Source organism: Aulostomus chinensis, chromosome 4, assembly GCF_037954235.1.
Source record: "Aulostomus chinensis isolate RoL2024-O1b breed Wild chromosome 4, RoL_Achi_v1.0, whole genome shotgun sequence".
Lineage (NCBI taxonomy): Eukaryota > Metazoa > Chordata > Actinopteri > Syngnathiformes > Aulostomidae > Aulostomus > Aulostomus chinensis.
In genome coordinates, this window is record NC_141323.1 from 5,871,133 (window position 1) to 5,896,708 (window position 25,576).

The following is a 25,576-nucleotide window of genomic DNA, read 5'->3' on the forward strand; positions in this document are numbered from 1 at the left end:
TGAGCACATTTTAACTTCTGTCCTCACCAATCAACCCCACACACCTGCACCTGCTGGACTGAATATGGGCAGATTTTTAAGAGACGTGCGGCTGCCACGACAACAGAGCGCAGGTTCACAGGGGTGGGCTGATGCACTTAGAAGCTGGTCGCCCTCCAGGGCGCAGGCGTCACGGAGGACAGCGAGGAAAACGAGAAGATGCAGACATCGAGAAGCCAGAGAGCAGGAGAACGCAGGACGGAGCGCAGAGAGGAGCAGCCGCTGTCTGTGCTGGTTTCCCAGTATTAGCAGCACTGTGCTAGCACAAGGCTGTGTCGGAGCCCGTGACTGCTGACTTTCACACTGCTTGAACCGTCCTGCAGACCATAAACGGTTAACTTGTAGCGCTGTGTTTGTGTGTTCTCCTGGTGTCTCCCACAATGCTGCCGGAAAAGTGGTCCACTGGTCAGGCAAAGTCACTACCCATCATGCACTGCACTAGCTGACTAACTGAAAAATGGCAGACAGCTGAGAAGAGAACAAATTAAGTAGGTGATTCTTGGACACAGCATTAATCTTAAGATGTTGGTCAATGGGTTCAACAAGTCATCATCGATCGGAACAACACGTAACTATGCGTGACACCAGAGCCTCTCCAGGCTGTCTCGCATCAATACCGTTCACAAAACCCCAAAAGCTCTAATTGCTGACAAATTACCAAGCAATACCTCTTTAAACTGTCAATCATCCAGGCTGGCAAAGGCTCTCATGTGAGGAGGTGTTAGGGGCAGGAGCCACACAGAGCCATCAGGCTTTAACACCTGCCTGTGAGACTAAGGTGAGGGCTAAAATGGAACAGCTCGTGAATCGGCCCCGCCTGGTTTGTTTTGATGGTTCTTGTCCTTCACAAAGCTAGAAAAAGACGCAACACCGTCGTTCTGCATACAGGGATCAGTCCGTTGACCCGGTCTCGACTGCAGCTGATCCAAAACAGGGACCGTGCTGCCCCGCCTGGCCTCCCTCCGCTGTCGGCCTGCTGATTGGATGAGTGTCTCAGGATGGACCAGGCCCATCTGCTGCCCCTCTGGTCAGCTTTCCCTGTCCCACGCTCTACACTTAAACTTGGGGGGACCTCGTGGTTGTAGCCTGAGACGGTGGAGCAGCGTAGCTCTCCATCAGATCAGCCCTCCATTGATCCTTGTGAGTCCAGGCTCCAAACAAACTTTTATTCTCTTGCCTTTAAGTCTCCCTAATTAGTTTAACAAAGTTAGAACAAATTAGCATTTTTAATGCGGTCAAGTTTTTCTCACCGTCACTTTGCCAAGTGCAACCAACCTAAACACATCTTTCATGATGTCACAGCATGTCAGCAACAGGTTTTGCTGCATTTATATGCAAGTTTTGTTATGAACCTCCTCACCTTCCTCTCCCAAAACTTCTGCCGTTATTCCAGCTTCCTTATCTGTCAGTGAGTCCTCATCAGCTCCAGCCTCGTTTCTCACCTGTCACAGCTGCTGTTTTAACACACACACACACACACACACACACACACACACACACACACACTAGCATAAATTACAGCCCTGTTCCATCCAGGTGGGCTGGGGTCCTACAACTGCGCCTGCTGACCAGCACAGGACCATAATTAATCTGATCAGTGGCAGCTGTGGCAGGTAACAGGGCGACAGACTCCATCAGCTCTCCACCGGTTGGAAGAGCCCAGACGAGGACGTCTGATGGGTTTAAAGGAGTCGATGCCGACACAGAAAACACTGAGTTTGTGCGCACAATAACTGTCGTAGTGAATGACACAAGTGAATGACAAAGGATAAATAAAGAGAGAGAAAGGACAAAGACACAATGAAGGCTACATGAATAAAATAATATTTCGCAGTAGAAAGCAGCTCACGGCAGTGCAGAAAGGTAAGTGTTGTAGACTTGGGTTTTATTTTTTATATTTTTTATGAAGCGAGGAGGAATGAAACGTACGACATCAATTAACCCCTGAAGTCCCGAGGGTGATGGAGGCCAGATTCTCTTAAATAGAAGGACCCAGACCAGCTCAGCAACTATCAGGTCCATGTGCACCCAGGAACCTGGATCTTGGAACGTTCTCCCTGTGTCACTGACTCTACGACTCCTACCAGCTCTGATCAGCTGTGATGAACCAACGGACAAATTATTATTTTCCATGTCGCCTATTTGTTTTCCCAAAATTGGACAGTCAATAGCAGCGTGGCAGCGATGATCCCGTCCACAGAAACACCACTGAATCCCTCACGAGGTCCTGGACTAGAACTGGACCAGGTTTGACAGAAGTGCCACCAAGCTCATACTCTTCTTTCTTTCTCAATGTTTTGGGCTTTTTAAAAACACCATGGACAAAAAGCAGCATGAGATTTAAGTGACATCTCACCAAGTCGAAGCCTGTTGCCGTGACCCCTCCTCTGCTTGCGTCTCAGGTGGGAGGGACTAAAAAAGGCGAGTAAAGGGACTGAAGGAGGATGAACAGACTGAGAAACTGTAACATTTAACACCTTGTCCAAGCTTGTACCATCAGATTCGTTTCTGTAATTGATTCCCTTACAACTGCAGAAGCTTTCCTAATTATGCTGTCAGTGATTAAAACATTCTGGCAAACTTTTGCTGCTCCACTAATTGATTTGTCTTCCTTCTCTGGGCACATTAGGCTATTTCATCTGCCACTCATACAGTTTGAAACTCTAATTTTCAAATCTCACCAGTGTTCTGTGACTTTATTGAAAACATTCACTTGTCTCTGCTTTAAATGTCTCAAAGAAAACAGAGTTTAGATGACAAGATAATTACAAAACAAACACTCAGCTTCCTAGGAGGTGTTCAGAGGAGTGAAGGTAATAGTAGGCTCCTCTACCTTCCATGCAGATTGCACAAAGCTGTCACAGCAGTGGAAGTTTACTCATTCTTCTTGTCGGGAGTGCTGGAGGGGAGGGGAGTGCGTGGTGAAATGAGGACCAGAGCATTGAGAGCACCAGGGGAGGACAATAAATCATGCAGAAGAAGCAATGCCTGAGGGTCAGAGCAGCCAAGCACACACTGTGGATGGAATATCTAATGAGGGAGGGGTTAAGGTGAATGACTTGCCTTTGGGTACCTGGTGCACGAGACTGGCAAGGAAAGGTGCACGTTAGAGAGGCATAAATATGAGACGAATGAGCGTGAAGCAAAGTACAGCAACATGAAGGTTTACATGAACAAGACCAGGAAAGCAGAGATAAACCTGCACCTGAATATGCAAGATATGAGTTTTGATTAATACCCGATGTATCATATCATGGAGACAACACCAGTGTCAGAGGGAAAGAGCTTCTTTTTTCATTCAAACTGACAGAACCAGGTCTGTGGGCAGTTCTTCAGGAATATATATATATATATATATATATATATATATACACTGTATATACAATGACAGAACTGTGTAAAAGCAAACAGTAGAAGTACCATATCACAGCTTTGTCCCACCACGATGTGTACGTTTACGATGACCTTGAGAGCCGGTGGATGTTTGTACTGTGTTTGGATACATTTTCTCATGTCCTTCCTGAGATACCACACGTGAGGCCACAGTGACAACACATTTCTTAGTTCATCTTTGAGCTGCGGTTCACATGATGCAGAAATCACCTCATCACATTCACGACGGTGTGTGATCATGCCCCCTTCTCACTGACATCTTGATAGAAACGTGCAGAATCATCAGTTCAGATGCCTCTGTGTCACTAACACTCCCGTATGTCTTCTTCAATGCTCCTAAACCAAGACAAGTGATGGATTTCTGTACTCCTGTCCATCCAGCCTGTCTTGTGCATTTGGCCAGATGTTTTCATCAGTTTTCATAAGCCAGACGTCTTCTTTGTCTTCCTTGGAAACGTTGCTGTTACCCAACAGCCAGCTGGTGAGGCCATCGACTCCAGGCCACACCAGGGTGCACCAATCACGAGTCTTGGGAGTTTCAAGTTGGCTGTAAATGTAACAAGGATTCAGTTTATTTTGAAACATTCAGGAAGTGGATCTCACAGCCTGAGTGGTACTACTGTCGTACTCCCCATGTTCAAGTGATACTCCACCAAAAAAGTGTACTTTGCCATTCAAGTACTCAAAAAAGGGTTCTGGAGGTTTTTTTCCTCCTGCGTTACCCGTCTGTGACAGCCAGCTCGACTCCTGGTCGTAGTCGTGTCCGGGCCGCTGCCGTGCTTGTACTTTATTGCGCTTGTGTTTTTGTCTGGTCATGCGATTTAATTTGCTCCTTCTTGTTTTGATTTGTGCTTATGTGTACTTTGTTTAAAAAGAGCCATCAACCTGGCAGGAACTGCAGATGAAAATTAGCTGCTTGCATGGCTGAACCTGCTACATAATTTTACATAATGAACCAAAGTGCTTGTGTGAATGTGCATCTTCCACTCTTAAACGACATAAACAAACAGATAAACTCTCCTTTCTTGAATGAACCACTTTCATCATTTATACAGCGACATCCTGGCACATTTTATAGGAACAGTTTGAAGATCGTGATCGATGAGGTTATTTCTCGGTGTTCATGGACGGCTCTGCCCCTCTCGACAAGTTGAGCACCTTCGTGACTCAGCTTCCTGCCCGGGTTGATAAACGCGAAGCTGTCCAGCGTTTGCGTGCGATCAGTGATGAGTCACTCTGACACATCAAAGTCTAGACTCTGACGTCAGGATGACATGGTTTTACAGTACCCATGATGCACTAGAAAGACCCCATGCTCCGGCCGGGACTCAAACCCACAACCTTCTTGCTGTGAGGTCACAGTGCTGACCACTGCACCAACGTGCTGCCTTGCAACTGTAAAATTCACGGATTTGACTAATAAAGAGTCAAAATGTGCTGGTATATAAACAACTTTGCAAAGCCCCACAGTTTTGTCGAGGTCCGGTGAAGTCCACGCAAAGAGGATGGTGTTCTTGGCAGAAGCCAATAAGCCGTGGGCAGTTACAGCTGCTCCCCACTGATTTACCCTGGGACCACTCCTCCTCACAAACAAACGCAACTGTGATTCTGAATAACTGAACGACAAAGGGAGACATTGCGACTGCCTTTCAACTTGGAGCTTGGTTTTTTCCAGCTCCTGCTCCTCCTGAATTTTTGAACATGAAAGCATCACTGTCTAAACGACTGGCAGGAGTTCTTTGCTTGGTATCTTTTGCAAGGCTGGGACAGACTAAACATCTTTAAGATGTCCTGCGAGAATTTTCTCTTCACCCACAGATGCTAGTTGTTTTGTGTGGACCAGCATGGGCCCAGTTGTCCTCTGAGTGTGTGGCGCTCAGGTTTGCGTCAGGGTCTGCTATTCCTTCATGACAACTGCGATGAGTTTTTCCCTGGGCTTCCACATTAACGGGTAAATCACCCTCGGTATCATTTGGGTTTTCCTCTGAAGAAAGGAAATTGCGCAACAAAAAATGTGCCCCTCTAACCCCTCCAATATGCATTTTAATTTGTTGGACTTGGAGACTCAGGAGAGCCGTCCAGCCTGTCTTCACATCTCTGTATGGCTTTCTTTTAGCTGGCTGACTTGCAGCCCATTCAGTCCTTGTTAGGGTTGCTGTCAACTGGAGGGCAGGATGGAATTCCTTGGCCAAAGGATAACCTCCACTTCACCTGGTCCTTATGTCCAGTCTATTGTTCTGGTATCTCTGGTACATGAAGGACAGCGGCATGGGGATATGGCCGCAATGTCCTCAATACTTCGGAATCCCAGGATGAAACCAGTTGTGGTTTCACTGGGCAGATGGTTCCTCCAGGTAGTTCACATACAAAATAAGCTATCATCAGGACACAACGCTCGTCTCAATGCTGTCTCCACTGGCTTCAGAGTTCTTTGGTTATTGTACACGATATTTGAAAATAGCAGCTCTCAAAGACAGTGCCAAAGGCAAATTAAAGACTGTAGAGTTTAAGGGGGGGGGGGGGCAGGTATGTTTACATGACAAAACAAGACTATAAAAAAACAATAGATAAATGGTGCTATTGCACTGTGAATATTTCCCCTGAAATATTGCAGAGGCTAAAGACAGCTGTTCAAGTGTTGTTGTGGCGTTCAGGGCAACGACAGCTGTTGGGTAGAAGCTGCTCCTCAGCCAGTTTGTTTTTGTCTTTATTGCCCTGAAACGCCTTCATGAGGGTAAAAGTTCAGGTGGTGGCTGAGGTGCGAGGAGTCCCTGATGATGCTGATGGCTCTCCTGAGGCGTCGGTCCAGTCCAGCTTACGTCTCCTCCTTCTCCTCCTCCTAAATCCTGTCCTTGGTCTCAGATCCTGTGTCTTTTCCTTCAGCCTCCACAAAACTCTTGTTCTGGTTAACTTCCTGTCACCGTGCCATACCATGTAGAGCCACTTCTTTTTTTTGGAAGGTTTCCTTGAATATTTTAGCTGCTTACGTTTCCCACATGGGGCTATGCCACCTAATTTTTCGATGAAGATGTTCAAAAGCTGACTGTTCTCTCACCATCCTGACTGTCCATAAATCTGGACAGCCACGTCTCTGACCTCTTTTTAATTTCTCCATTATGAATCCTACGATCCAAGATGGCATTGGCATAGCCTAACAAAGGGATTTCATTAGTTTGGAGAGCAGAGCTGAGACCATAAAAACTTAAGAAAACTGCAGAATTTTTGACAGACTGTGCCTTTTGTATGACTTCTCACAGTACAAAGTAAAGAAATCCCTGTAAAAAAAGGTGTTTGTCCAAGTATGTCAGGGTTTGTAGGTGGGGAAACAGGACCCAAACACGGGCGGCGGGTGACGAAGAGTAAACAAAAGTTATGTAATTATCAACACCACAAGGCATACAAAGTTCAACGGAAGAAAGCAAAGTATCGAACAAAATGGTCAACAGGCCGTAGTCCTGGATGGGTGCAAGTTCAACAAAACCGAGTGAAAAAAACAAGACTGAAAACTAAACTTACTAGGAACATTGAAGAGCTGGTAGCGTGAGCTGGTAGCGTGAGCTGGTAGCGTGACGTGGTAGCGTGACGATGACGAAACCAAGCACAAACACACTGATCTGATGAGGGACAACGGGAAACACAGAAGTTAAATACGAAGGGAGAAATGAGACACAGGTGGTGCAATGAACACAGGTGAGACACGTGAGGTCATCACGAGAGGGAGCACAGGAAGACAGGACACCAACTACAAAGTAAAACAGGAACACGAGACAAGGGTCATGACAAAGTGATAGAATTTTTCAAAGAGGAAAGCCAAAGAAACACAATTCTAAACAGACTGCTCACAAAGATTTTTTCTCCAAAATATTCAGAACACTGTTGACACCGAGACTTGTAACCATTTCTGCGGTAAGTTCTCTGCAGGACTGGGACGTCACACAGCCCAAACCTGTAATCAGACCTCAAAGGAAGACACATGAGCAAACATAAAAAAACTGTTCCAACACCCCAAATCCAGAGCTAAACTTATGTGCCGCTATGTTTTTATGAACCTTCAGGGTCTGTAGATCAACCCAGTCCAGATTTGAGAAGTCTACGTGCAGTGGTTTTCAATTTGGATCTCGTCTAGTGAGGTCTAGGTACAAAACGAAAACAGTGAAATGTCCTCCTCAGCATTTTCACAAATAAAATACAAGTTTCACAAATAGAGGGGGTCACCTAAAATGTCAGAATGTATCCACATAAAGAGGTGTCCCAAAAAACACACAACCAGTGGACAAACAGTCGCACGGCACATTAAGTTAATTTCCCCTTAACTTTCCCCTTAAGCCCAGAATCAGAAGCTAACTTAAGCGGCATCTGAAAACATCACTTTAGATCCTGATATCATCACTAAGTCAGGCCCCTCTTCTTGTAAGAGGGCTGTCCTGACTCCACCAACAGGAACCAAATGTTTGAGGATGGGAAAATCCTCCACTGTTTGGAAGTTTACTCACCTTATTTGCTGGATTTGTTCCATGCCACAGTTCTGGCAGTGTTAGTAGGGCGACTCGTGTTTTCACTTGCTTCTGTATTCATAAATGATACAGTGGTAGAGGGGGAGAATGGCGTCCTTAAATGTAAATGGTTTAAATAACACAATCAAAAGAAGAGCAATGGCGAAAATGAGGAAGGCCTTCTTTAACTCATTTAAGATGGCGCCAAAGAGAGGAGTCGCCTTATTAATTTCCAGCTCTGTCGGTTTTGAAGTCATTAAGGTAATCAGTGACAAAGACGGGAGATGTTTCATAGAAAAGGCGAAAATGGACAAGAGAGAGCTTTATGCTGCATAACCAGACAGTCGAGAGGAGTTCAAGAAAGAGATCAAATGCTGCATCGAAGACAACCTGGACAGTCCAGCGGATTCCACCATACTAAGGGACACAATAAAGGCCATGATGAGAGGGAGGTTAATAGCAATAGAACAAGTTTTTAAAGATTTTTATGAAAATGTGTATTCCCAGCCTCCAACAAGAGAAAAGCATTAAATAAAGGAGTTCCTCGATTCATTGGATTTGCCATCTATTGGAGAACAACAAAATGAAAACTAAATCTCCATCGTCACTGAAAATGAACAAGATGCCGCGATTATCAGATTAAAGTCGAGCAAAACTCCAGGTAGTGACGGCTTCCCTAGCAGGTGTTGGTGATTTCTTAAAGATATGAAAATGTTACGTGTGACACACAAGATGAAGACCAGACAGGTTTTGTAACAGGTAGACAGACTCAGGATAACATCAGCCGGGTCTTGGGCATGATAGACCAGATCCAAGGACGGGCCTGAGGGCGGTGCCTGTGGGCCGCGTCGCGGAGAGGGCCTTTAACTGTGTGGTTTGGAGGTTCCTGTATCAGGTGCTGGCAAAACTAGGATTGCAAGAACAGTCAACACAACGTATACAGGGCCTCTACCAAGATCCAAGCGCGAGGATAAAAATGGACGGGATGTTATATTTACAGCGCTGGACTCAACAGAGGTGCTGTCTTCGCTCTCCCTGATTTCCTATCTTTTTGGAACCGCTGGCACCAATGATTAGACATTAGGGGCGTTACCAAATTTTGCATCACGAAATTTCGCGAAATAAAAAAACGATGAGATAAAATTCAAAGACGCACAAAATAAAAATCAATGTAACGAAAAAAATAAACAATGCGAAGCATGATGTGTCACTGGTAACGCCATCACAAAGAGAAGCTACTCCCACTGCCTAAAAAACTGCTCCTAAAGACCAAACAACGCTGCAGAAGCCATTCGCTGCACCACCACTTCCAGCTGCAAGTCAGCGAGCAAAGACATAACACAGAGTCTAGGCTTGTGAATTGGCATTGTATCTAAATTAGGGAAAAAATGCAAATATTTGGGTTGGTTTTTTGTTCCAAAAAAGGGCATTTTATTTTGTACTGACACAGCAATAACTTGTATGTCTGCATATAACGGAAGAAAATAAAGAATGTTTGATTTTTGCTTTTCTGATTTTTGATTTTCTTTCATCTTAATTTCGTATCGTGAGCATTTTGTATCGTGAGCCCTGTTAGACATAGTAGCAACATAAAGGGAATCAATATAGGAGAATAAGATCATCTCATTGGACTCTTGGCTGATGATGTAATAGTGGGTCTCCAGGACCCCGACAGAACTTTTCCTAAACTCACATCAATATTAGGAATTTGGTAAATTCTCAGGTTAGAAATTAAAATACACAAATTCTAAATTCAATTATTCCCTGGACCAAGAAATTAGAGAAAAATATGGGATCAAATGGAATACTAAGACAGTTGAGTGTGATATTGGCCAAAAATCTCAAAAAAACATTTAAAATAAATTACTGGCAGATCAGTAAAATTAAAAAGGGTGCGGGGTGGTGGTCAACATTTAACATGGATTTTGAGACACGAATTGAGGTGATAGAAATGAATGTGTTACCCAGGTTGTTATACCTCTTCCAATCCATCCCTCAATGGTCCGAAAAACACAATTTTGACAAAGGGACATAATATATAAAAAGGGCCAACAAAATAATGATGAAATTATGATCAAACTTTGGATATATGGAACAAGACGGTCAAGGACTATAATATGTAGGGAGACATTAAAGAACTAATTTGTCCATCTATCTCACATTACTATGCAAAGAGAAATACTGCTTGAAGCCTACAGTAAGAAGAATTAAAAAAAACAAAAAACAAGATTCTATCAAAGTCTCCAGAAACAAAATGGGAACAGCACAGGATGCATGGAAACAAAATGGGAGACAAAACTACTTTGAAATAGAAAAATATCACAGGAGGGCTTGCGTTTAGGGTGAGTTAGAGTGCACAGATTCACCCACAAGCTCAAGGAAGTGAAGAATATTTGCCTGGAAAAATTGGATCTGTTTTTTTAACGACACCACATACGGACAGCAAACTATCTCAATCAGTGCAGGAGGCAGCGTGGACATTTAAATGCTGACCACCCCCATATTTTTGTCACGCCAGAAAATAAGAACGTTCTGGGGTGTTTGTCTCACTCTGGAAAAATTTGGAAATATAAGATTTCAGCTCTGTTTTTCTGTGTCTTGAAAGGTAATATGATTATTGAGAAAGACCAGTATCTGTGTAAAATACTGCTCTTGGCCTGTAAAATAACTAGAAAAAAAAGAATTGGTATAAAACCGAGTCCCCTAGCCTGAACCAGTGAATAACAAAGTCAAAGAAATCGGTGCAGTGGAGAGGATTGCAGGGTCATGATGTTTCACATTCCTGATGGAGAAGCCCCCATTCTTTGTTTTCTGATTCTTTGTTGTTGTTGGTGTTTCTTTGTTTTTTATATGTCTGTTTACCATCCCTGTTTGGCTGGTGTCAGTTTGTTTACTGAAATAACCAAATAAAAAGTAAAAAAAATAAGTAAAAAGACCAAGTCAATAACTATGTATATAATCTGAAAACGGCCAAAGTCCAGACAGAACCATACCACGATCTTAGCTACTCTGGCTTCACCGACTCCTTCTACCTTTGGTGCTCTGCCAGTGACCACCCTGTTTATGAAGCCTCCCACTGAGATGGTGGGGGTTTCTCCTCCCGCGGTGTCTCCATCACCACCTGCCTCTCCTGTTGTTGTGTGAGGTGCAGCGGCTGAAGGAAGGGACGTCCCTCTTTAGGACAGAGGTGATGCGGTAACGTTCTGAACAAGCTGCTGAGATGGTAACAGCCTGTTGCTTCAACCCAGAGCTAACGTACAGCATGCTAACGGTTGACTGCTTCTCGTGTCCACGGTCTCAAATCAATAGTTCAGAGGTTTTCGCCATAAATCAACTTGTTAGACAACCCAGTTAGTTTTAAAAGGTGAAGAAGAGGCACTACATATCACCTAAAGGACCCTGTGGTCAAAGTGTGCTTATTTTTGTCTGTCCGTGGGATTTTATTTGCTCCTACTTGTTTTTATTTGTGCTTATGTTTACTTCGTTTAAAATGAGCCATCAACCTGGCAGGAACTGCAGATGAAAATTAGCTGCTTGCATGGTTTAATCTGCTTCATAAATTTACATAATGGACCAAAGTGCTTGTGCAAATGTGCATTTTCCCTCTTAGATGACATAAACAACTATTTATAGTCTTCTTTCTTAACTTAGCCATTTTATTTATCCACTGACATTATGAATGTTGAACATTTTGAAGCAAATGTACAATGAAAATAAATACATCATGAGCAATGGCTTTATTTTACAGGGTTCAATGACAACTCTGCCTCTCCTGATATGGTGAACACCTCACTTCTATTATTATTTTCTTAAATTAAACCCGAGAACATTTACAGTCAGGAACACTCAAGAGTATCCTAGTCCTACCGCCCCCGCACATTACCAGGACAGGAGTCAAGAAAGCAAACCACACACAAAATAGAAAGAAAAGCAAAACTAAACATAGAAAACGGGATTTAAGTGCAAATACATGTATAAAAAATCAAAAATAGAAAAATCTAATTACCACAACACATAAAGGTTTGAATGATTCTGATTCTTGTTTTAAGACATTAAACACACCATATAGGTGAGAAACCCAGCCCACATGAATGCTTCGTTGTTTCAGCTTCCTTGCCGGCGACATTTAAAGGCTTACAGAGCCTCCCAGGTTGCTTACATTAAAGGCCCCTACAGGTGTCTTTGTGCTACGGACTCTGGTTGCATTTTTCAGCTGGTTTGGTGGGTTTCCCTATTCGAACCACATCCTGATCAGTGTCTGCTTCATCACCTTTAACTGCTCCACACACGACAGGAGTCTCTCCAGATCAGCAGCAATCATGTTCTTCACCTGTTGCAGAGCAGTTCCTTCCTCGGAGAACGGACCTCAGCGTCAAGCGAGCTGATGCGTCCCTTCAGAGAGTTAATGTGCCTGTCCCTCTTCCTCACACCCTCCACCAGGTAGCTATGGTGTTGCTTGGTCTGCTGTAAAAGCTGGATGGCCTGAGGGTCAGAGCAGCCAAGCTCGCACTGTGGATGAAATACCGAATGGGGGGTTAAGGTGAATGATTTGCCTTTGGGTACAACCACACACAAGACTGACAAAGAAAGGTGCACTTTAGAGAGGCATGAGAGACAAAAGAGCGTGAAGCAAAGTACAGCAACATGAAGGTTTACATGAACAAGACCAGGAAAGCAGAGATAACCCTGCACCTGAATATGCAAGATATGAGTTTTGATTAATACCCGATGTATCATATCATGGAGACAACACCAGTGTCAGAGGGAAATAGCTTCTTTTTTCATTCAAACTGACAGAACCAGGTCTGTGGGCAGTTCTTCAGGAATATATATATATATATACTGTATATACAATGACAGAACTGTGTAAAAGCAAACAGTAGAAGTACCATATCACAGCTTTGTCCCACCACGATGTGTACGTTTACGATGACCTTGAGAGCCGGTGGATGTTTGTACTGTGTTTGGATACATTTTCTCATGTCCTTCCTGAGATACCACACGTGAGGCCAGTGACAACACATTTCTTAGTTCATCTTTGAGCTGCGGTTCACATGATGCAGAAATCACCTCATCACATTCACGACGGTGTGTGATCATGCCCCCTTCTCACTGACATCTTGATAGAAACGTGCAGAATCATCAGTTCAGATGCCTCTGTGTCACTAACACTCCCGTATGTCTTCTTCAATGCTCCTAAACCAAGACAAGTGATGGATTTCTGTACTCCTGTCCATCCAGCCTGTCTTGTGCATTTGGCCAGATGTTTTCATCAGTTTTCATAAGCCAGACGTCTTCTTTGTCTTCCTTGGAAACGTTGCCGTTACCCAACAGCCAGCTGGTGAGGCCATCGACTCCAGGCCACACCAGGGTGCACCAATCACGAGTCTTGGGAGTTTCAAGTTGGCTGTAAATGTAACAAGGATTCAGTTTATTTTGAAACATTCAGGAAGTGGATCTCACAGCCTGAGTGGTACTACTGTTGTACTCCCCATGTTCAAGTGATACTCCACCAAAAAAGTGTACTTTGCCATTCAAGTACTCTAAAAAGGGTTCTGGAGGTTTTTTTCCTCCTGCGTTACCCGTCTGTGACAGCCAGCTCGACTCCTGGTCGTAGTCGTGTCCGGGCCGCTGCCGTGCTTGTACTTTATTGCGCTTGTGTTTTTGTCTGGTCATGCGATTTAATTTGCTCCTTCTTGTTTTGATTTGTGCTTATGTGTACTTTGTTTAAAAAGAGCCATCAACCTGGCAGGAACTGCAGATGAAAATTAGCTGCTTGCATGGCTGAACCTGCTACATAATTTTACATAATGAACCAAAGTGCTTGTGTGAATGTGCATCTTCCACTCTTAAACGACATAAACAAACAGATAAACTCTCCTTTCTTGAATGAACCACTTTAATCATTTATACAGCGACATCCTGGCACATTTTATAGGAACAGTTTGAAGATCGTGATCGATGAGGTTATTTCTCGGTGTTCATGGACGGCTCTGCCCCTCTCGACAAGTTGAGCACCTTCGTGACTCAGCTTCCTGCCCGGGTTGATAAACGCGAAGCTGTCCAACGTGTCTGGCTCCTCCTGGATCAGTCCTTTCCTTTGGACTACTGCTTCCTGGTTCCACAGACCCTGGTAGCAGTTTTCTGAGGAGTTTTCCTCTGGTTTGGTGGGTGTCCCTGTCTGGACTGCATAGTGATCAGCGTCTGCTTCATCACCTTTAATTGCTCCCCCTGCTTGAGGAGTTTCTCCAGATCGGCAGCCATAATTTTCTTTTCCTGTTGCAGAGCAGTCCGTTCCTTCCTCAGAGAACCGACCTCAGCGTCAAGCGAGCTGATGCGTCCCTTCAGAGAGTTAATTTGCCGGTCTCTCTTCCTCACGCTCTCCACCAGGTAGCTATGGGGCTGCTTGGTCTGCTGTAAAAGCTGGTTGGCGGTCTGCAACTCTTCAGATACCTGTCCCATCCGTAGCTTGTGTTCTTTCAGCTCAGTCTTCAGGGACGTGTTCTCCTGCTCGAGCTGCAGCACCTTACGGGCCAGATGAACACTCTGTTTCAATCTTCGTTTGGCCATCGTAGGAACACTGGCTCCAGCGCTATGACCAAACAGAGCCCTCTGTGTTTCCTCTTCATGCACTGCAGCAGCCTTCACAACAGCTTGGTCCAGCTCTTCCTCAAGCTTTTCATATTTCTCCAGGCGAGACACCAGCTCGGAATTCTGAGCTTGCAGCTCCGCCTGCCGCTTCTCTGATGACATCTGGAGCCCGTAAAACTCCTGGGTCAGGAGCTCCAGCTTCCTTTTCTGTTTGTCGCACTCCACCTGGCACTGGACCAGAGCCATGGCCGTCTCATCCTTGATCATCTGAGCACGCTCGGCCTCGAAGGAGTGCACCTTGGCCTGGTTGGAGAACTCGGCTACCCGGCTTTCAGTATTCAGCTGGAGCTGATGAAACTGTTCCAGCAGCTGGTTGTATCTGGACTGAGCGTGTGTCTCAGCTTCACGTGCTCTGTCCCTCTCTAAGACTGCATTGTCCCTGGCCTCACGCAGGTTCCTGCTCTCCCTCTCGTATATCTCCCGGGAGGTTCTCTGCAGGTTTTCAATCTCCTGGCTGTTTTTCATCCTGATGTTCTGCAGCTCGTCTCTCAGCTTGTTCTCATACTCCATCCGATCGTGATCTCTGGATGCGACATATTTTTCATAGACATTCTCCCTGGCCTTCATAGAGTCCTCTAGTTGATCTTTCAGCCTCTCCAGAAGTTCTAGGTCATGTTTGTAGCGAACATCAAGGTCAATGAGCTTTCTGTTCAAGTAGTCTTTGTCCTTCTGCAGCAGCGTCACTGTCTGCTGCAGTGCCGCCCCCTCGTTTCTGAAGGCGTCTCGCTCCCTGGTCAGTGCAGTGAGAGACAATGAGACCATCTCGAACTGCCTCTTCAACTCCCTCAGTTCCTGATCCATTTCGTCACGCTGACGTTTCAGACGAGGGTAGTTTTCTTGGCGGTAGTCCCCCTCTTGTACTTGCTGTTTTGTGTCAGCCAGCTGTAATATCAGCCTCTGGTTCCTGAGTTCCAGCTCTGCACGCAGCTGCCGCTCCTCCTCGTAGCTCTGCATCAGCCCCTTCATCTGGGTTCGGTGTGTTTCCAGGTCCTCTTTCAAACTGCCTTTCTTCACATGGAGCTCTGCCAGCTGAGCCCGCAGAGGAGTCACCAACTCATAGAAACGCATTGCAACAAATTCCTGCGTGAATATTAATTCCTTGGGTCTGTTGCAAAGCTCCTGGTACTTTTCCTGGGAGATGTCCAGGTCCTGCAGAGAGCTATGAAGCTCCCCTGCATCCTTGCGCAGCTTCCTGTTGGTCTCCTTCAGCTGCTGTTCCCTCACTGTGAAGGCCTTCGTCTCCTGCTCATGCAGAGCCTGCTGCTTCCTGATTTGCTCCTGAGCAAGTCTCAGCTGACTCTCCAGACTCTCAGCACGAGCGCTCTTCTGCTTCAGCGTCTCCTCCAGCTCCTGCTCTTTTCTGCGGTAGCAGGCCATCAGGTTGTTTAGCATCAGCTCGTTGTTCATCTGGATTTTGTTGGGAGGCTTTGTCCCTTTGAATGGCTGGCAGGTGACCATCTGGGAGCTGCGTGGCTGCTCCTCAGATGAACTGGTGGTCTCAGAGCTGAGGTCCAGGTCCAGGGAGCTGGAGTCAGAATCTGCTCTGGGCGTCAGCTGCAGCTTCTTACGAGGCATTTTAGATTCTGCTGTGATTTTGTCTGACAAAATGGTCCCAAGTTTAGTTTGTGGATTTCTTTCAGTGTGAGCAGCAAAGGATGAGCTGCAACTTGTGTCCGATGTCCTTGCCAATTAATCCAGTCAATGACGGTTAATGTGGAGCCTCTCCGAATCTCATTTACATTAAAAATGTGCATTCTGAGATGGTAGTCGAGGAGTTTATTGAGGTGATGAGATGGCAGCGTGCGATCAGTGATGAGTCATTCTGACACATCAAAGTCTAGACTCTGACGTCAGGATGACACGGTTTTACAGTACCCATGATTCACTGGTGAGAGCCGACGATAGCTCGCCTCGTTCAGTCCCTCAGAAGAGCTCACGAATGCTTGAAAACAGGGATCAGCTGGAAACATCTTGGTCTCAGATACCAAAGGACTCTTTCAGAGGTCCTGTGGTGTCCACAACTATGGCGTCATGTAGCTGTCAAAGTCATGAGAGCGCAAATACAAACTAAAGGAGCACAGGATCAGGAATTAAGGGCATAAAAAACATAACATTGAGAGGTCAAAAATAATCTTGTGGCCATTAAAGTTTTGTCTGGAGCGTGTAAATCGTGACAGAAATCGGTTGTGGGGCGGAATACGCTTGTTAATGGTCAGCTGCTTAAATCAATTTTTCGTAGGTGGCGGTCATGCTCCGAACATGCCATTAAACCACATAGAAGAAGAAGGAGTAGAAGAAGAAGTTCGCCGAAGTCCCCCTGTTAATGGTCAGCGGCGCCAAAACTACCCAGCTCCATGATTTGATTCTTATTTTAAGTGTTATTGTGAAGTCCTATTTAGATCAACAGTTGGTAGCAAACAGTCTGAACACAGCAACTATCTCAGGACCGTATGGAGTCACACAAGAAAATTGATTTAAACAGCTGACCGTTAACAGGTGTATTCCGCTGACGTACTTCGATCGGCAATCGTCTTGTCGAGCCTTACCCCCGTGACGTGTTTCTGGTAGGTAAAAATATCGAGAGCGAAAAAACGTCCCGAAGCGAGCGAGCGTGTGAGTTAGAAGAGAGAGCGAGCAGCGGCACCGTCCCACAGCTGCTCTCTGTCACGATTTACACGCTGGAGACAAAACTTTAATGGCCACAAGATTATTTTGACCTCTCAATGTTGTGTTTTTATGCCCTCAATTCCTGATCCTGTGCTCCTTTATTTTGTATTTGCGCTCTCATGACTTTGACAGCTACATGACGCCATACACAACAGCTGGTTTTATGTAACAAGCTAAACAGCATGAGGCAGGTGGTTTTAATGTTTTATATATATATATATATATATATATATATATATATATAAATTTAAAGTGCTGAACTTTTATGTGCACCAATAATAATTTCATTATGTCGCAAAAAAACATTGAACCAATGTCTCCCAAGTCCATTCCTCCTTTATTGGTTTTATTTATATATATATATATATATATATATATATATATATATATATATATATATATATATGTGTGTGTGTGTGTGTGTGTGTGTGTGTTTGTTAAGGGTGTATTGATTCACCTACTGTATCGATGTAACTATTTATATTCCTATGATCCAACTACATTGATCTGTGCTCGGCAAGTTGGCCTTCCAGACGACTTACATCAATTTAAGTCGTTTTAAAATGTAATCAGATCGACTGTATCGATACTAGGAAATAACACACTCCATTTAAGCACAGCAGAACTTATATCAAAGGTGTTTTTTAGTACTTTTAAAGAGAAAGACGTTAAACGTTACTCGATTCGGTTTGCCTGTTGGTGACATCATCGCCACGCACCAACAGCAGTTAGCTGTTGGATCAGGCAGCTTTAGCATTAGCGATCAGGCAGTTTTAGCATTAGCGTTCAGGCAACTTGGATGGTAGCAATCAGGAAGCTTGGATGGTAGCAATCAGGAAGCTAGGATGTTAGCGATCAGCAAGGGGGCAGAGATTGAGGGCGTTATGACAGCGGCTTTAATAAAGCGGCTAGAATGAATTGAATACTTCTTAATTATTCAGGCTGTACTGTCAGCATGGTTCTCCAGCCGTGCTTAAATATGAGCACCGCTGCAGCTATTAATAGCACCCGCAATAAATAATGATCATAATGAGGCCTCGTGAAATTTAGTACACACACTGAGTAATTTATTATCTCCTCATGTCAGAATGTCTTTGCTCTGAATAAAGTTGTGTAAGCGAGGCATGACCACTCATTCTCAGTCCTTCCTGCATGTGAGGAAAGATGGACGCCGCAGACATAAAGCTCTCTCCCTGCCTGCGCCAGAGAGAGAGAGAGAGCGAGAGAGAGAGAGAGAGCTGAACTAACATTTAGGAAGAGGCCTGACTGGAGACTCTTGAGATAGCTGTCAGCCTTTTGTAGCTAAATCCTCTGAAATCAGCAGCAGACACATCAATGAGCGCTGGGAAGGAGAGAAAAACACCAGTTAATCACCCGCCCAGGCAAGTCTATCGATATTTTGATTATTGATTCAGCTTGTGTTGTTTCTTCATGGCTGCATTCCCTACATGCCCACTTACCTTTCATTTGTGTGTGTTCATTGTGTGTCGACTGCAGTTGGTTACTTTTATCATCAGGGTTGCAAAACAATTTGAGTCAATGCGCTGAGTCATCCAAAGTAATTTGATCAGCTCCGTTTGTTTAGAAACTGAGTAAAATATCTTATTAATATTTGCAGTGGATAATGCGATTCGTTTCATTTTCCAGTACAGTGTGGCTTTTGAAGCATTATTGTTGAGGTTACTCTTCATTGTGGTAACTGCGTGCGTTTCCATCAGTTACATAAGTATATTGAGGATTTTTTTCATCTTGAATTTTTAGGATTTAAAGTGTTTTTGTACTGGTGCTGACATAATAAAAGTAAACATTTCAGTAGCCTGGTGGATTTGTTTGGCCTCAAAGAGCCTCCTAATGTCTACTTTAATCAGCTGTAAGAGTTAATCTGCCCATGATTTGGCCTGCTGTCATGGGCTGTCAATCACCCAACAGACACCAACTTCAACTCAAGCAGCAGCACTGATTTAGAAAACAATGCCCAGATTACCGCTGTGGTGCAGAGGGAGCTTAGCCAAAAGGCTCTCGATTTACCAGTCAATCTACGTTCCAACCCTCACTTTTGGCCATGAGCTCCGGGCAACGACCGAACGAACGAGATCGCCTGGGGATTCCCCCAGAAGAGCTGGTGGGCGTGGCTGGGAAGAGGACAGCCTGGGCTTCCGTGCTGAGGCTGCTGCCCCCACAACCCGGACCGACAGGATAAGCGGAAGAAGGCAACGATGACGACGATGCCCAGATTACCATGGCAACTGCATGTTATCCTAGATAATGAGTATGAACCAACTTGAAATCAAGGTTTTCATGCAGCAGCAGTCAAAAGGCTTGATATCCAATGACAGGTTTCCAATGACCACAACGGCGGCAGCGGCGGCGGCGGCAGAGGGAGGTTGGACTGGGACACTACGAGGTGTGCCAGACTGTGGGGGGCTGACTCTTCTCTCGTGACGTACGTGACGTACATGTTGTACGTCACTGTTCACGCGCAACTTCGTGCTGCACATCACGTCACATGTTCACACTCACACATGGCGGCTTTTTTGGAAAGAGGGATATTACGCCTCCATTTCACACAAACTCCCGCCTCTACCGGGCCGCAAATTTGGCGCTTTCTCTGTCTGAAAGGGGCTAAAGAGACATTTGCCAGGTAGCAGGAACATTATTGTCACACTGCATCTCTTTATACAAATTCCTGATTTATAAACCTGTCAATCAAAGGTGATTACAGCCAGATGCCTTCATGACAGTTCTCAGTTCTCCCTCCTGCTTTGACTGCAGCAACTGTCTTAATCTCTATTAGGGATTTCTGTTCCTCATATTTGGAAGGGATTATGGTTGCCTCCTCCTCAGAGAAGCGCTCCACCTCTCCCACACCAGCGGGAGGGTAGAGGTTGCTGGTTAGCCGGTCAACCCGGACTCACAGAAGATAACCTGGACACGCTGAACCGGGAGGGAACTTGGTATCTGGAGTCTGGGGAGGTACAAAAGTTTAAGAACCCTCTCAGACAAAAGCAATGGAAACTTTTTTCCCTCCTTTATTTTTTTTAGCTCCTTTGGGTGCTTGTAAGAAGAACTGAACCTGCAGCACCGCAATCAGAGCATGTGTGTGTGAAGGGTTTCGAAGGGGAACGCAGCAAATCTACTCTCAAGGTGACACCGTTCGAGCACGAAGGGTTTTGAGGAAAAATAAAAACACGAAAGACTTGCATCTAAAAGACCATTGAGTAGAGAAAGGGAAATAGAGTGGATAAGATATTTCCCAGGGGTGATGTGGCACTAAACAAGGACCACATAAAGGACATATTCTCCATGGCTGGTTTATTTAATAATGGCAGCCTTCAAGTCAAGTCACACATACATTTATAATCCGGCCTCGGGAAGAAGAGCATGACATGTTTCCCTCTCTCAGCTATTTATTTGCAGGCAGGCACCTTTCAAACTGCTCTGACCATGGACTGATGACAGTGAGCGGCGCTGCACAAGCCCTGCCTCTCATTGACCATTATCCTGTGAAAAGGTCATTGTGGTGTGACTCATCCACCTGCGGAGTGTGAAGGGAATAAATTAAGGCAGGGAGCTTTGGTCCTAATATGACAGAGTAAGGAGGCAGAAGTGAGACGGGTTGTGATAGCAGTCCCTCAGTGAGTGGGGCGGTAGAGAGGAGGACTGGATTCAGAATCAGTTTCATGCGAGCGAGGGAATTTCCCCCGATCTGGACGAATCGTGTTTTGTTTTAAAAGGTTGGAATTTTGAGGATTGTTTGAAAATGTATTTGGATTTAAAAAAAAACCCAAAACAAAACAAAAAAAAACAATCTTCACAAAAAGTATCATAAATATATGAGACATATATACTTCGTTTATGGTTTGGGGTCTGCCCCTTTTTCATAAAGAAATATCTCCAATATCTAGAAGATGCTAGCGGTCAAAGGTCAAGGTCTTTGTCACAGGTGCACATGCTACTACGAGCCACTGAGCGTCTTTTCTGCAATGTTGGAGTTGACAAATGCTCAACTTTGGGGCGAAACCTTGGACTCCTCCCTGTCGCTCTGCCTGAGGGGGCGGGACACAAAGACCAGCTCTCACATCCTTCCTTCACAAGTCCTTTACACCCACAACTTATGAACCCCTGAGCCACTCGGTTTTACGCATCGTTATTTCATCCAGAGCAAAGGTCAGATTCAAGCGTGGCTGCCTGATGAATCACGATGCTTAGGTGTTTGAACCAGCATGCCCAGTAGGGGGCACTGCATCTAGATGGACACGTTGGCGCAGCACAGTCATTAATGCGTCAGTGCCTGTGGAGGTTGAAAACCACACATGGCAACTTTAATCCCAAAGCCGTGATTGCTTTGTTAATCAGGAACTGTGATTTAATTGTTCTTATTAGCATCAGCAGAGGTGATTTTCCACAGGCTTGTTCAGATTCATGTCTGCTCCCAGGGTTTCTGCTTGTTCTTGGAGAAGCCTGCTGTCTGCTAAAGGGCTCCATTGATGCATGCGAGCCTACAATAAGAAGGACGTCTTATTTTTTTACTTCGCTATTGGATTCCATGGTGAGACTTCTGCATAGAATGATGACCTTCCCTTGAATGCTTGTAAGAGCTCCGAGAGGCAGCCTAGCCTCATGTATTGATTGCTGATTCCATTTGTACAGAAACATTCCTCATGTATTAAATGTAGTGATAAAATGGTAATTTAGAGGAATCTTGTCTTACAGATTCAGAGCTACAGCATGAATGTTTTACGGGCTGCTGCTGTAACAACCCTTGGAGCTAAACTGCAGGGCTGAATAAATGTGTGTACATAATAAGCTTGCCGTGTTTGTTGACTCACCTCAAGTCTCCGGGTTTTCATCCGTCAGTAGATCAAAGTTAGCTGTCAATCATCTTTTACTATTTTTTTTTTTAACCACAAACGTGTCAACACTGAGGTGGAAATTCTATACGCCTGCATCTCCATAATTCATCTCCTCAGAGTGAGGATATTCCCGTGTAGAGGAATGGCAGGCGCTCCAGAACGCTGCTCAGAGGCGGCTGTTCGCTTGGGGAAACCTGCGACTCAAAGTTGAGGAGGTGTTATCGCTGTTATTGCATCTATTGATCGGTTGCACGAGATGGATGGTTTTCCGCGATGATCCTGTCCGTCATCTCAGCCTCGCGGATCCGTTGCGTTCCCTCGCTGGGTTTGTTCCTCCTATCCTGGCCTGGAATTCAACCCAAGAGGAATGTGGTTTGTTCTGTAAATGGCGGGGGAGGAGAAACAGGGACACGTATGACAGAGCAACCCTGGCAGGGTCATTTATTACAAACACGGCTGTGCTGCATAACCCTGTGACCAGAAAACTCTCTGATCCTTCAAGAAAGCGTGTCATTGTCCTGCAGCCTCAACTTAAACTCAGACTTCGGCATTTATTTCCCTTACAAAAGCAGCGGCTATCGGTTGGGACTTTTCTCTCCCCCATGATGACGGACGAGACACGTGGACCCTTGCATGCTGTGATGTGAACGATAAACCAGGGGGTTTTAGTCCTGTCTGTGTGTTGCTAGCCTGCTGGCCTTTCCTGTTCCCGGGCTGGACGGTTCTTACTTCTGAGATGGACGGTTCTGTCGGAATGACTGAGGGGCCGGGCTGGGTTTTTATAAAACAAATAACGCGGTTTAAATAAAAACTACAAGCCTTTCAGATCATGACTTTTCCTAAAATATGTGAAAGTTCTTAAAGGAAGTTCTTTAAATACAGCACAAAATATTTCATAGCATACAGACTGCTGATGAAATATTGATTCTATCTGTGCATGTGCGGCTGTATTAGTGTGTGTGTGTGTGTGTGTGTGTGTGTGTGTATTCCAGTGATAGTTAGCACAGGATTAGAGGCTCAGTGAGGTAATTGTACTACAAAGGTGGTCGACTTTTCATCTAAGTGTACGTTTTCATGGGTGGAAGCTTGTGAAGCCGGCGAGTGTGCGTCTCCTCTGCACCTCCTCAGCTTTTATGTGTTAAGACCCAGCTGCAGCTAAACGAATGCCGCTCGTATTGATTAGATCATCCACACCGCCATTCGTTCATTTAATCAGAGGTGATTATCATCTCATCTGTTTGGGCCCTGATGAGGGCACATTAGTATGCATCAAACACACTCCTGTGCCCAACATATACACAAATACATTTAACTGAACTGTATTAGAACTGTTTGGACTGGTGCTGTTCGGTGCACGTGTTAGAACAGAACCCGGATCAATAAGTGGATCAGCACCATCATTCTGTGAATGATGTCAGTATCTGCACCCGATTCCAATATTCCTGATCCCATATTCCATCTCTAAATATTTTATCAGCTTTTTTTTTTTTTTTCTTTTCTTTTTTTTCTACCCTGACATTCTCCAGCGCTGGAGCTCAGGGGAAGAGCTGCACTGAAAAAATTCTCATCATCAGTTTTAGAAATCACATTAAAGAATTACAGAGCGCCAATAGCTTTTAATATTTCTGTCATGGATCCAGACATTTATATGTTTGAACATGTGCAAACCTTGTAAATTAAGTTAATCAGACATGCAAAACTAGATGAAGCGCATTAGAGCAGACATTGATTGGAGTGGATCAAACTGTCTCTGAGACTTCTGGCTTTAGTCTGTGAGTTAGCATATATGAGAGGAGGCATCTGCTGGAGCTGAGAAACACAGGGGCATCCTACTGGAGCATCTGCTGCGCTGACAGGTGGAATAAATCACCTGCTCCACTGCAGTCTTCCTCAGTAGAGCCAAACCCGGTGCGCACTACAGCAGCTCTCAGCTCTGGGAGGGCAGCCCTGCAGACTTCTACTTCGCTCAAGCTTCCTGTCTCAGGGTCTCACAGACGTTTTCTCCATATTTGACAGGCACTGTATGAATAATTAGTGTGTCTTTATGCCGTCTTTTGCCATTTGAGGCAGTGTGTTTACTCACAATTCATGCATGGAAAGGCCATGCAGGTGTGTGCCCCTGAAGGGAGGCTGCAATCCCAGATCCAGACTCTGAGGCTCCACAGGCATCAGTACCTACAGAAGCTAACTCAAGGAGAGAGCATCCAACTGTTGTGGGGAGAAGTTGCAGTTCTTTACATACATCGTTCGATTGGGAATGTGTGCCGAGGAGAGGGAGAGAGGAGCCCGGCACAGGGTACGAGGAGGTGGACGTGTTTCCATCAACTGAGTTGAATGAAGCAACCACCGTAATGCCAGTGCGGGAATAAATGCATGACTGTAGAGGAAGAGCTGCCGTCATCTTCATACACAAAGACTGGGAATAGGGAATTTTTCCATTTCCACCAACTTTTGTAATGTCACAACTTCCCAGCAACTGGTGTCCTCACTGTCATCCAGTGGAGGGCGCTATCGCACCACCACATCCAGACCTGTAGCTAGAGAGGGTTTGGGTTCAATCCCAATGGTTCAAATGTTCAGAACAATTCTGTCATGGGATTGGTTCAGGGGTGGTCACGTGGTTTATGGGTGCCACGTTTGCTACCATCAACCAATATTTATCCAATGATGCACACAACAAAGCGATTATCAGGGATTAATTTTCAACTACAACAAATTATCGATCAACATCCACAAATAATCAAAATTGCCAAACTGCGCAGCTCATGGCTGCACATCAAGAACGGGGCAGAAACAAATCCACCGTTTCCCCCGTGACAACAACGGAGGAGGTCATGGGAGCTGAAGGTTGGAGAAACGCTGGACACCGGCTGGTTTCTCCCTGTTATGGGAGGCTCTTGTCAACCTCTGTCTTTGACTTTTGTGAAGAATTCACATCGGAAAGATAAAGTCATGCCGTCATTTATTCATATCACGCTCTCAAAAACTCCTCACACTGCTTTAGAGATGAATGATGAAGTTTACCAAGACTATGCTAGCCTCACGCTAGCCTTATGCTAGTGGGCTAGTTAGCTAGACTTCATGCTTAGAGAATTAGGAGCGACCGTGATGGCTTGAATTTAACTGGTCTTATCTCAGTTGCTACGTACTGTGAAAACCACATGTGTATGTACATATAACGTCGTGATAATACTGATGATAACCCTAACAATAAGTAACAGTATGACGAACACAAGGTTAATTTTAACTTTATCTGAGTCATGATCATTTTTGAAAAAGTAATTTCAACCTGTTTTCAGCGATGGATGAACTCGGGAGACTGAGGAGAGGCTAAACAGCTTTGTGATTAATTGAGCGATTGGGCTACAACGCATTTTACAGGCTCATTTAAGAAATTCAAGCTAAGTTCACGCTGGGTTATTGAAGTGGGGGCCTTTCACATCATGACAGACGGTGACAATGACATTTACAGGCTTATTA

General features: G+C 44.9%; 1 long non-coding RNA gene and 1 pseudogene across 1 annotated transcript; both read right to left on the bottom strand.

Moving 5' to 3' along the window:
• Window positions 1-7,280, bottom strand: LOC147262417 (uncharacterized). Its single transcript, XR_015112550.1, has 3 exons — window positions 6,949-7,280; window positions 1,400-1,493; window positions 1-356 (listed from the first exon to the last, which is right to left on the bottom strand). It is a non-coding gene; the product is annotated as an uncharacterized LOC147262417 (long non-coding RNA).
• A 5,932-nt stretch (window positions 7,281-13,212) lies between these two features.
• LOC147262418 (progesterone-induced-blocking factor 1 pseudogene) lies at window positions 13,213-16,544 on the bottom strand (annotated as a pseudogene).
• Between the last annotated feature and the right edge of the window lie 9,032 nt (window positions 16,545-25,576).